Raw genomic sequence first — 13555 nt, forward strand, 5'->3', positions numbered from 1 at the left:
GGTCGCTGTGATGTTCGGGCTGAAGAAAGCTTGTGAAGCTCCCAAACAATTGACCAGGAGGGAAGGAACATGCCAGTTGGGCATGTGTCTCTACCAGGGTCCTACTCGAGTGTAGACTGAGCTCTGGATGCTGACAGCAGCCAGGATTTTCATAGCCTAACAAGGGAAGGCAGTGTAGAACCTTCAGCTCTCTGCAGTGTTGGTATAAAAATGGTATAAAATGTTATAAAAATATGTAGGCATCAGCAACGGTAGAAATGATAGCACATAAACCTTGTGTTTCCAGAGCCAAGAAAACCCCAGAACACTTTTATGCCACACGGTGGGACTTCATATCTTATGTTTCTAACTCAGGTAAACAAGATTCTCTGCCTGCATCACAAAAGGAGATTGGATATTGTAATTTTCTAATGCCTGTATAATTGTTTGTTTGCCCAATACAATACCTATCTGCAGCACCAATGTTTTGAAGTGGTTGCTGTTGTTTTATTTGGCACGTTAATAAAATAAGAACCTTTAAATAAAAACACCTTTCAGTTTAAAAAAAAGCATACAAATATAAATACTGGGCAAAGTAAGCTTTGCAAAAAGATGTATATTAGCCCAAATTGCATACCAGAAGCAGCAAGCATATGAGGAGGAACGCTCAATAAGGTCATTTGGAGACCAATGAAACAAATTGATTGCTGCCACCTACTGAACCAGATCTGCCAATCAAACAGTTGATTCTGTACATTCTGCAAGCCGCCCAGAGTGCCTAGGGAAACCCAGCCAGATGGACGGGGTATTATTAATATCATCATCTTGGTTGATATTATAATAATAATATCATATAATAAAAAAGCCAAAAGATTTCTATGAGAAGTTCCTGAGAAAGCTTGCAAAAGCCAGTTCCAAATCAAATTAAGGGGAGTTTGACCATCATTAGCAAAAAAAACGGAGCCAGATCACAGGTGATCACAAGTTCCTTCAAAACAAATACAGTGGTACCTCGGGTTACAGACGCTTCAGGTTACAGACTCCGCTAACCCAGAAATAGTACCTTGGGTTAAGAACTTTGCTTTAGGATGAGAACAGAAATCGCACGGCGGCGGCAACACGGCGGCAGTAGGAGGCCCCATTAGCTGAAGTGGAACCTCAGGTTAAGAACAGTTTCAGGTTAAGAACAGACCTCCAGAACGAATTAAGTTCTTAACCCGAGGTACCACTGTACCTGGTTTCCAGAAACTATTATTTGTATTTTTCTCCCATAGTCCCCTGTGGCATCCTCTGTGTCAAATAGCGTTAGCTATTTTTCCAATCAATTATAGCATCGATGGAAAACCACATCTTTTTTTCAGTAGTTTTCTTCGTTCTCTGTTAAAATGCCTGCTTGTTCCTTTACGTTGGCCTGACTGGCCTTCATTGATGTCATCACTTAGAGATTGCCTATGCTATGCTGTGACATCATCCTGTCTCTGATTGGGTGGGAGCACACATTTGGCCAATCTAGGAATGCAAAAGCAGCAGCGGCAAATAGGGGGGAAAGACACAAAGGAAAAACAGCCAAAATAAAAGGAATTGTGCCAAACTGAATCAAAATCACTGATATTCTGAGAGTCTAAAGTATTTTATTTTTTTCAGGAGAAGCCCCTATCTCAATGAAATCACCAGTTTTGGCCTGGAAAAACATTTGACACAGCTCTAAAATGAGCTGGCTTGTAAGAGGACACACCAAACACCCATGTGGTCAAGGGAGCACACTGTAAATATTTGAACTTGTGATATTCAAGCTGGGGTGAAGAAACAGATTTGTAAAATGCTGGAGATCCGTAAGCTAATTTAATTATCTTTTACAAAAGAGACCATCCTATTGCTTTGTAGACTGAAAGCTGAGTGCATCTTAGCTGAAAACATTTCGGAAAAATTCCCAGGGCAATTTTAAAGCGGAAGGAGGGGGGAAATATGTAATAAGAAAAATATATGTATTTTGTACAAAAGTGTATGATTCATACACAGTCACTATTTTTCTCTCCCTCTCCCCTCCCACCCACACAGGAGAAACTTACTTAAAAGCTTTGGCACTCTTTATAGAGGATATATTTAACTCAGCACTAATAGACGAGTGGGGAAGAAGTCCTTGGTACCTGAATTCTCTCAGGAATGTGAAACACCAGCTCCCAATGGCATCGATTGGTGGGAGAGAATCATCTGCACACCCCACAGCGAGTTACTGTTGATTAAACAGAAAGACAAAGAGGAAAAAGCTGCCATTCTAAAGAGACTGTCAGAAACCATTTTCCTGATTGACCTTGAGAAGAATTACACCCTCCCCACCCCCTGTTTCCAGGCAGATATTTTTTCAGTTGATACAGCAGCGGAGGTAAGAAGTAAGGGATTTTAAATGAGGAACGTAGGGGAAGTTGTACCTTGTCATCATCCGATGCCCTGAAGGTGGACTCCACGACCTTCAGGACTCAAACGCAGCTCGAATTTGACCAACTTTAAGAATGTTTTCGGTATGCCCAAGACAGCTGTTTGGGGAGGTCTGCAGGTAATTAAAATATGAACCAGTTGTTGGAAACTGCAGGAGAGGAGAATGGGCCCAGTGGTGTAGCGTGGGTTGCCAGTGGCCAGGGTCCTGTGGAGGGGTGTTGGGATATGGTTACCAGATTTTTTTCAATGAATCCAGGGACACCTTTTTTCTTTTTTTGAAGCTGGGTAGCAACAGGGAGTCAGCAGTGGGGATGGTGAGGCAAAAGACCCTGGGCCCAAGCACACATGCATATTGTATAAATGTATAAATCCCTTCTTTCGCACCCTGTGAAACATAAATGTGCAGAGTTTTTTAAAAAACTGGGCAACGGCGCACCGTGCGCCCATGACTCCCGAGCCTTCCCCAATCTCCTTCCCCCTTCCCCCTTTGTTTTGACAGATCAGGGGAGGCTCAGGAGTCATGGGCAGGCGGTCGTTGCCCAGGAGGGGACAGCCTGGTAATGCAGTTGGCTCTGGCTGGCATCAGGAGGTGCTCGCTGCCATGGTGCAGGGAAAATGGTGGGCGCCATGGCAGCGAGCAGCTCCTGAAGCCAGTCAGAGCCAACTGCACTAACAGGCTGGCTCCAGGCTGCTGAGGCTGCCGCTCCCACGTTTCCTGGGGACAGATTTGGAAATCTGGGGACATTCCGGGGAAGGAATTTGTCCGGGGACAGATTTGCAAATCCGGGGACTGTCCCTGGGGACTGGGGACGTCTGGTAATCCTAGGTTAGGAGGGCAGGTAATAGAGTACACATGCACCTTCCACTGCCTAATGGTGAAAATGTCAGACAGGAGATCACAGCTACAGATATCGGAAAAGAAGAGTTGTTCCTTTGTCTGGAGAGACCACTTCCTGGTTCACATGGAGAAGTTGTTTGTGATGGAAACATGACGCTGTATTGAGGCAGTGGGGACAGAGCATGCTAACCCCTTGCCACTGCTGCTGCCACTGGGTGGGCACAGAGCACCTTCAAAAAGGGGAAAAGAGAGGACCCAAATAATTACCGCCCAGTGAGTCTGACATCAATACCAGGGAAGATTCTGGAGCAGATCATTAAGCAAACAGTCTGTGAGCACCTAGAAAGGAATACTGTGATCACCAATAGTCAGCATGGATTTCTGAAAAATAAGTCATGTCAAACTAACCTGATCTCGTTTTTTGACAGAATTACAAGCCTGGTAGATGAAGGGACCCAGTGGATGTAGCCTACCTTGATTTCAGCGAGGCATTTGACAAGGTGCCCCATGATATTCTTGTAAAGAAGCTGGTAAAATGCGGACTTGACTATGCTACCACTCAGTGGATTTGTAACTGGCTGTCTGACCGAACCCAAAGGGTGCTCATCAATGGTTCCTCTTCATCCTAGAGAAGAGTGACTAGTGGGGTGCCACAGGGTTCTGTCTTGGGCCCGGTCTTATTCAACATCTTTATCAACATCTTGGATGATGGACTCAAGGGCATCCTGATCAAATTTGCAGATGACACCAAACTGGGAGGGGTGGCTAACACCCCAGAGGACAGGATCACACTTCAAAACAACCTTGACAGATTGATAGCCATGTTCAAATATATAAAAGGATGTCACATAGAGGAGGGAGAAAGGTTGTTTTCTGCTGCTCCAGAGAAGCGGACACGGAGCAATGGTTCCAAACTACAAGCAAAAAGATTCCACCTAAACATTAGGAAGAACTTCCTGACAGTAAGAGCTGTTTGACAGTGGAATTTGCTGCCAAGGAGTGTGGTGGAGTCTCCTTCTTTGGAGGTCTTTAAGCAGAGGCTTGACAACCATATGTCAGGAGTGCTCTGGTGGTGTTTCCTGCTTGGCAGGGGGTTGGACTCGATGGCCCTTGTGGTCTCTTCCAACTCTAGGATTCTATGATTCTATGATTCCACACCCTGTCCCCACTCACGCACAAGCGCCTGGCAACTGTTACTACTTAGGAGTCTAAAACGGATACATTTTGACTTACCTTTAACATATTGTTATAACTGTTATTTTATAGTACGGAGCAACAAGAGCGCCAGGAATCATGAGAGAAGAAGTTACCGGCTTCACATTTCCCCCCATATCACAATTTTTTTTTACGTAGCATGCACACACGCACACACATTGCTATTTGTGATATATCACCATGCCAAATATTATAAAACCATTACCGCGATGTGGACTTCGAACCGATTTTGAGCGATGTATTGATACATCACCCAGACCTAGCAGGTGGCATAAGTGAAGTTCTAGTCAGGAGCGGACAGTGAATAGGGGCTGGTGACACTCACCTGGCCTCCCAACATCAGAATCACTGCTGCTTACCAAGAGGTTGAGGGGCGAGGCAGCCAGGAGGTCAGTCTTGTGCATCCGCAGGAGCACTGCATGTGGGAATGTTAAGGATTGTAGGAAAGGCTATATTTGTTAGTTTCTGTTTGCCACTGAGCAGTGCTTTGGAGTCACAAGACTCTGTTTACATTCCACACATTCCAGAGACAATCCAGGCTGTTGGAAGTCTCATGGGAGAGGAGACGGATGTGACGTTGCTGGTCCTTTGCTCGTTTGTTCCAGTTGCTCTCTGCTTTCATAGAGAGAGGGTGTAAATTTCTTTGCTGTCTGCGTAGTAAGAAATAAAGCATAGCGATGTAGCCATAAATCTCATCACTTCCCTGTGCTGGAAACTCTGCTGAACGGGAATGTGCCTGAGGCCTCATCAAAGGCTCAGGTCGTTAATTATCGTCGGAGGTGATTCCGGAGGCTCGGCCAGAGGAAAATGAGCTTTATTAGCTTGGCTGAGCGCAGATTCCGACATTTTTGTATAAATATTATCCTTCCTTCACTCATGCTAGTAAGTGATGTAGCAGAGCAAATTCCCCTCAATATAGCTGGAAGCTAGTTTGCAGATTTGTTTGAATCTCTTGTTGTTGTTGTTTAGTCGTGTTCGACTCTTCGTGACCCCATGGACCAGAGCACGCCAGGCACTCCTGTCTTCCACTGCCTCCCGCAGTTTGGTCAAACTCATGCTGGTAGCTTCTTAAATTTATTTCCTGGTGTCCCCTTTTCATCTCTCTTAAAAGAATAAAGACACAAGAGTCTTTCAAAGTAACAAAAAGTTTATTCACATTTCAGTTCACAATATCATTCCTGAAAGGCAGGCTTTACTTGGTAGTTACACAAAGAAATTGTGAGTTCATCTCATATGGAGACTGAGGTCATGTGCTGCTGGCTGAGAGCCAGCAGACAGCAAAATTACACTGAGACAACAAAATGGCTGCAGGAGAGCAGCATGGCAGCAAAAGATCAGCAAGCAAGTGAGCAACAACAAGACAAAAGAAAGATTGACCAAATGGCTGCGTGAGTCAGCGAGGGCCTTTTGTGGAGTCAGCGAGGGCCATGCCCATCTCCCAGGTCACAAGCAGAGGGAGGATGCTCCAGACCAGTGGAACAGGAAGTTATGCTGACTGGATATCCTCCTGCCTGTGCCCACTCTAGGGAAATAAGGAATGTTGCATTTGACTGCACCAATGGATTATATCCCACACTGGTTGGGTTCCATCTATGCACTGTGCAGGGCCAACCTCCCAGCTGCTTCCCTCTTCCCAGTTAAAAAAGCAGTTCTGCTGTCAGGAGGTCAGGCCAACCTTCCTCACCTACTCCCTGACTGGTACACCTAACTAGGTACTCCACCTGAAATATGGTGCAAAGTGCACACCAGTTACCTATTGATTTTTTGCATGCTCTTGTGTGTGTGAAATCATCAGGCGTTTAGACAGATCCTGACCTCCTGCATTGTCAGTGATCCATTTAAGGCGGCGGCACCTGTGCGGCAGATGTAATAACTTGGCCTTCCTTTTTCGCTTCAGATGGACGAATGGCTCCTCGGCCAGCTCTCAACTTAGTGCACATCATTTTGTTTTGTTTAGATTTATGGAAGAAGAAGAGTCTTCCCCAAAGGCGTCCTGGGGGCCTCCAGATCTCCGAAATGCAATAAATCAGAGGAGAAACAGCAGCTTTGTAATATTACTAAATAACTAGATAACACTAATCCTCCCCCCGACCAATTGTTCCCCAGCTGCCCATAAATCACTCGCAATAAAAACGCTTCTTCAGCAGCCCCCATCTTCCTTTATTATGCCGTATGACTTGTAATTCTCCTCTTGAAGGTCAGTGGGCTTGAGTTATAGACAGCAGACAGAGAGCAGAGTGCAAGGAGAAAAGGCTGGAGCTTCTGCGTTTTATTACCTCTGTTAAGAGGCTAAAGAAAGGAGAGACTACCAGTCTCAACATCCCTCTACAATCAGGGCTGATAACTGAGCAACATGTGCTTGCTTGCTTGCTTGCTTGCTTGCTTGCTTGCTTACTTACTTACATACAGCATGCCTTTGGGGGGGGGGGGGGAAAGAGCTATAAAGGATCTCTGCCTGAGTCCCTGGAAAGAATTGCTACCAGATCAGAGAGTGCTCTGGAACAATGTTTTGAGTCAGTGTAAAGAAGCCTCCTGGGATGCAGGTGGCGCTGTGGGTTAAACCACAGAGCCTAGGACTTGCCGATCAGAAGGTCGGCGGTTTGAATCCCCATGACAGGGTGAGCTCCCATTGCTCGGTCCCTGCTCCTGCCAACCTAGCAGTTCGAAAGCACATCAAAGTGCAAGTAGATAAATAGGTACCACTCCAGCGGGAAGGTAAACAGCATTTCCGTGCGCTGCTCTGGTTTGTCAGAAGCAGCTTAGTCATGCTGGCCACATGACCCAGAAGCTGTATGCCAGCTCCCTCGGCCAGTAAAGCGAGATGAGCGCCGCAACCCCAGAGTCGTCTGTGACTGGACCTAATGGTCAGGGGTCCCTTTACTTTAAAGAAGCCTTCTAGAAAAGAGTCCTCTGGCTAGTCAAGGTTCTGGAGATGAAACACAGGGGTGCCTTTGTTGTGGATGTACTGCGGCAATTGAATTGCAATTTAGGGATTGACAAATATGTGAATTTCAATTTGTTCCTCATTTTCCTAATATCAAATTCAGTTTGCAACTTTTTTTAAAAAGTCATGAAAATTCATCAGCAGTTTAGTCTGTGTTTCTCCTGATATTCACATTTATGCACAGCAACATTGTGCACTTCACTAATCTCTCATCTTACATGCATTTGACTTGTACAATCTCAACCATATGCGATGGCTGAAATTCTGCAATTCAAGTGCCAAGCAAGGAGGACAACTTAAAAGCTATTTTTGCACTAGGCCTGCTTGGGTTACCTGGAAGGAAAAGAGCTTTTGAGCTCTCTGCCTTGCTTGGGAGGCAAGGCCCACACAGCGCGCCATCTCTGTGATGCTCTCATGTGATTTTTTGGGACAATCCAAGCTCCTGTGATATCTCAGGTAAGCATCCCTAGTCTCTCCAGAGCCGAACCTGCCAAATTCTCATTTTCTGAAAAAAATGCATGAACTGAAACACAACCATCCTTCAAGATTCACACTTCCCCAAGGAAGTAATGCAGCTCTCCAACAAGTTAATGTGTGCAAAAAATGCACATACTAGAATAAAATGTGTGTTAAAAGGTTATACTGCTGAAAATAACACACACACAAAAAAAATGTGTTACGTTAGGGGAAAATATGCTTTGCAAAAATGTGTGCGTTAGGCAAGGTTGGCTACAAAAACACGCATATTAGGAGATATTTTAGGATGATTTTTCACAAGAACTTTAAATCTTTTTTTTTTTAGCAAACTGATGTGGAAATGTAGATAAGTGAATTTAAGATTGGAAAAATTAGAAACTAAGAGAAATCAATATTGACGGATTTGCCCATCACTGAAGGGACACGGGTGGTGCTGTGGTCTAAACCACAGAGCCTAGGGCTTGCCGATCAGAAGGTTGGCGGTTCAAATCCCTGCGACGGGGTGAGCTCCCATTGCTCGGTCCCTGCTCCTGCCCACCTAGCAGTTCGGAAGCACATCAAAGTGCAAGTAGATAAATAGGTACCGCTCCAGCGGGAAGGTAAAAGGCGTTTCTGTGTGCTGCTCTGGTTCGCCAGAAGCGGCTTAGTCATGCTGGCCACATGACCTGGAACCTGTCTGCGGACAAACACCAGCTCCCTCGGCCTATAGAGCGAGATGAGCACGCAACCCCAGAGTCGTCCACAACTGGACCTAAGGGTCAGGGGTACCTTTAACTTTAACCAGAACTGAGCAGGGCAAGGCAACCTGTGCCCTGGATTTGTGATGGCTACATATGATGTTAAAGATGGTGATAGAAACCGTCCTGAGCTTCCAGTTCTTGGGTTGTTCTGACCTATGTCACAGTTGCTGTTGCAGCTGTAGTTGTTGATTTGAGCCAGAATAGGACTCAAGGGCTGTAACGCTCACCCCACATTTGACAAATTGCCCAAGTTCTTGTTCCCAGCCAAGGAATTATGAAGCTCGGCAACATCTCTGCCAATGATCACAAATCTTTCCCCTCCTGGATTGGGTTTATTTATCCTCTCTGTTGCCAGACTTGGTCCCAACAGGAAGCAGGCAAAAAGTCATCCTTTTTCTCTTCTCTTACGCATGTATACACGCTTCTTCTTCTTTTCTTCTCTTCTTTGGTGATCACTTGTAGCTGAGTAATATTGTCTTCCATAAACACGGTTTTAACAATGAGTCCATAAGTGACTATGAAGGTCAATTCTGGATCGACACGTCCTTCCACAGTGGGGACATTGGTTTCCAGGTGGGAGTAGATCACAGTGTGGATTTGCCAAGCATGCCTTCCTCTTAGCACATTTCTCCCTTGAGTCCTGAGTTTGAGTGTCTTCAAAGCCCATTTACAGATAGGTAGCCGTGTTGGTCTGCCATGGTCAAAACAAAATAAAAAAATTCCTTCCAGTAGCACCTTAAAGACCAACTGAGTTAGTTCTAGGTATGAGCTTTCGTGTGCATGCACACTTCTTCAGATACACAAAGCCCATGACACCTTTGGTAAAGGCTGTCCTCCAACTGGAGCGCTCGCAGGCAAGTGTTTCCCAGTTGTCAGTGTTTATACTACATTTTTTAAAGATTTGCCTTGAGACAGTCTTTAAACTTCTTTTGTTGACCACCAGAATTACTCTTTCCATTTTTAAGTTCGGAATAGAGTAGTTGCTTTGGAAGATGATCATCAGGCATCCGCACAACATGACCAGTCCAACAAAGTTGATGTTGAAGAATCATTGCTTCAAAACACACACACACACGAGAGAGAGAGAGAGAGAGAGAGAGAGAGAGAGAGAGAGAGAGAATCTATCTATCTTGAAGCTGACTTCATACTGAAGACAAGGAGCCCCACTGGAACCAGCCATCACTGCTCATCAGACACTGTCTGGTCTCGGCCTCAGCCATCTGAGCTCAGGCAGTCTGCTGTTCCTTCTCAGAAGCTACACTCAAGGTTAACTTCATGCTGCTTTGCACAAGAAGGAGAGAACGGAACTGGGAGGATAAGATGCTGCAGTCCTAAGCACATTTACTTGGAAATGTTTTCTGCTGAAAGCAGCAGAAGCTATTGCCGAGTAACTATGCCTAGGGTTATCTAGGTTGGACTGGGGATGCACCCAGTTTGAAAACCTTAAGAACCGCTGTCAGTAGGAAACATAGTGCCCTCCATCTGTTCCTGGACTACAACTCTTATCATCCCTGACCATTGACCATGCTGGTTGGGAATGCTGGGAGCTAGAGTCCAAGAGCATCTCGAGGTGCCATATTGGTTATCTCTGGCATAGACAATACTAAGCTCAATGGACCAATAGTCTGCATGAAGCAGCTTCCTCCTATTTTCCTACATTATTAGCAATTAGAGCCAGACAGGCAATTTGTTCAGAGGCATTTCCTACCTTGCCTTGTTGGTGAAGTTTCTCAGGGCATCTGATTGGTCCATTGCAGTAGACAGAATGCTGAAGGAGATGGACCATTGGCTGACTGCCGCATTGCCATTTGCATGTTCTTCAGTGCTGCATAATCAACGAAAAAGATCACAGAAGAGCTATCAGTAACCAGGCCTGCTGCTCCTTTGTAATGTCCTCTGGACTTATTAAGCATCGTCCCAAATCTATGCTGGTGTTTATTGCACTGTTGTAGCTTTATCAGCACAATTCATGTAAGACTTTTTGTTGTTGTTGGGGCACAAAACAGAACAGACAAGAGAGGGAGAGAAAGCGAAGATCCAATTTATCTCCACTTCACACCTGCGATTCAGGTGCTTGATGGAGAATGACTTGTAGTCAGAGAAGACTAACTTTCTGATAGCCTGCCAGCCCTTCTGATAAACAGAGTCCAGCGCTATCAGAGAAGCCTGCCAATTAGGCACAGATCCCAAGGATGGAGCTGAAAGAACAGATCTTGTTCCGTATACAAATGCACACGCAGGTTGTCTTGTGATTGTGTTTTTAGCTTCACTGTGCAGAACAAATTGAAGAAGGACCAACCTGTTGCTGGTTACCTGAGGGGTGTAAAGATCCCCTTGCAAGGCTGGCCCACCCATGAGGCAAGGTGAGGAGATCACGTCTGGTGGCAGGATCCACAGGGGCAGCAGATCTAGCCTCCTAGTAATGCATCACGCCCGGACGCATGCAATGCCAGATTTACATATACGGTAAGTTAAACAAGCTGTAGCTTAGGGCCCCACTCTCTTGCCCCCCCCCCAAAAAAGGAGAAAAAACTGGATGTACATTTCCAAAATATAAGATAAAAAAGAAATAAAATAAAGCCTACATACAGCAACAGTGTTTTGTGTTGTGTAGGCTCCTATGATGTAAATAATGGGCCCCGCCTGCTAGCCTGCTCCCTAAAATATCCCTGGTTTGCCCTTTCTATATATAGGGTGCCTACATTCTACATGGACTGGTTGCATGGCAACATCAGCAAATGGCTTGAGATACCTATTAGGTCCATAAATAACCATATAGCATATATTCAACACACAAAAACAGCAACAATTTGTTGTTGACAAAGGACAGCTGGACATATAAAGGGCCCCGTTACCTTCAGTAGCTGAGGGCCTCATCAAACCTAAATCTGGTGCGTGGAGGGGGGAGGGATACACTGTTGAAAATATTTCACCAATTGTTTAAAGCCTAGTAGACAATGTGTCAGAATTTACCCCCCTTTTTGGTAAGGACTGGAAAGCAAGTGCTAAGGCTGGTCTCAATATGTTTGAAATACAGCTAGCCTTCATATCTCTGAATTTCACAATAAAATTCTTCAGCCAAAAAGTGTGTATAAAAATGAAATTTTGGGGGGAGGGTGTCAACAGCAATCTGCGACCTATGTTATATTGGGAGGAATTGCTTGTAGAAGTACATATATTTAAAGTAATAGACACAAAACTGCTTGGTGACTGTTTTGAATGGGGAATTAGCAAAGTGATGAGGATACCCAGAGCTTACAGGGTTAACAGCTCGGGAAATGACGTCCTGTCTGGGGGGGGGGGGGGGTTCGCATCTTTGTTATGTGAACATTTTACTTTCTGTTTTGGCCAAGACAGGAGATGCATCATGCCTTCGCTCTCTCCTGGCTGTTGCTGTTTTGCTGCTGTACAATAAACACATCGTAGAATAGAAGCAGATGTTGTATGAGAGTTTTACTGCATGGCTGAGATTCCTTCCACACAGGCACCGCTGCACAAGTTACTCTGCTAGATATTCTGCTGTAGCTGGGAGGAGCAGGTTGGCACAGTGGAAGCGGACTGGACGCCACAACAATCCCACTGTTTGCAGCCGAAACGGATGCTCAACGGAACAGTGCCTACATTCTGCATGGACTGGTTGCATGGCAACATGCGCTTGAGATATCTATTAGGTCCATAAATTACCAGATAGCATATATTCAGCACACAAAAACAGCGACAATTTGTTGTTGACATAGGACAGCTGGACATATAAAGGGCCCCATTATCTTCAGTAGCTTAGGGCCTCATCAAACCTAAATCTGGCCCTGGGTGCATGGCTGCAGCAATGTTGGAAAAACCCCTCCAATACCACCTTTATAGCAGCCTCTTGGCGAATAGGAAGCACTGCTTGACTCCTCCCACCCCTAGGTGTCAGAACACCCCTAGGCTGTCCTCTGGGGTCTCCTGGGTTTTGCACCCACCCGGCATAATTCAGAGTGGGCCTCTCCCCCCTGCAATGGCCTTTGATTCGTACCTCAACTGTTGGGTAAGATTGGTCTGATTCCCCCCCTTTCCCTGTCACCAATGCAGATCTTCAGTCAGTACCCCTTGTTCCCAGGCAGGATGGGGACATTTTGCTGTCCCCTTCAGGTGCCAAAATGTCTTGGGCCAGCCCTGTCCCCTTGTGCTGCGGATGCTAATAATTCACATTCAACAATGCACATTTGTTTAATCTTCTCAGGGAAGAAGGACTGGGTTTTGTGATACGTTTCAAATGTGTGATTAATGCTTCACTCCCCAAAGTGAGAGGTGCAGAGCAGGAAAGAGAAATGCTATTTCTCAGGTTGGTTTCTTTTCATGAAAAAGCGTAAGATCAAAGTCTGGCTCAGATGCCTATGTTGACACCATTGCACTGGGGTGGATAACATGTTCAGGTGTTGTGGGGCTCCAGGTCTCATCCTCCTGTAGCCTTTCTGGCTGGGGTGGGGTGGGGGAATGGGAGTTGAAGTCCAGGAAGAAGAGTTTAAGTTTGATATCTCACTTTGTTGTTGTTGTTTAGTCATGTCCGACTCTTCGTGACCCCATGGACCAGAGCACGCCAGGCACTCCTGTCTTCCACTGCCTCCAGCAGTTTGGTCAAACTGATGCTGGTAGCTTTGAGAACACTGTCCAACCATCTTGTCCACTTTCGTCTCCTTCTCCTTGTGCCCTCCATCTTTCCCAGCACCAGGGTCTTTTCCAGGGAGTCTTCTCTTCTCATGAGGTGGCCAAAGTATTGGAGTCTCAGCTTCAGGATCTGTCCTTCCAGTGAGCACTCAGGGCTGATTTCCTTCAGAATGGATAGGTTTGATCTTCTTGCAGTCCATGAGACTCTCAAGAGTCTCCTCCAGCATCATAATGCAAAAGCATCAATTCTTTGGCGATCAGCCTTCTTTATATTCCAGC

The 13555-nt window shown here is 45.6% G+C and overlaps 1 long non-coding RNA gene across 2 annotated transcripts; it reads right to left on the reverse strand.

Annotated features, from left to right (window-relative positions):
• Window positions 1–2048: 2048 nt before the first annotated feature.
• Window positions 2049–10451, reverse strand: LOC309345226. Of its 2 annotated transcripts, none has more exons than XR_014158116.1 (2): window positions 10338–10451; window positions 2049–2212 (listed from the first exon to the last, which is right to left on the reverse strand). It is a non-coding gene; the product is annotated as an uncharacterized lncRNA (long non-coding RNA). The 2 variants fall into 2 exon arrangements; XR_014158117.1 differs by lacking the exon at window positions 10338–10451 and adding an exon at window positions 2409–2561.
• Between the last annotated feature and the right edge of the window lie 3104 nt (window positions 10452–13555).

This window comes from Podarcis erhardii (assembly GCF_964252035.2).
Source record: "Podarcis erhardii genome assembly, chromosome: 6".
Taxonomy (NCBI): Eukaryota; Metazoa; Chordata; class Lepidosauria; order Squamata; family Lacertidae; genus Podarcis; species Podarcis erhardii.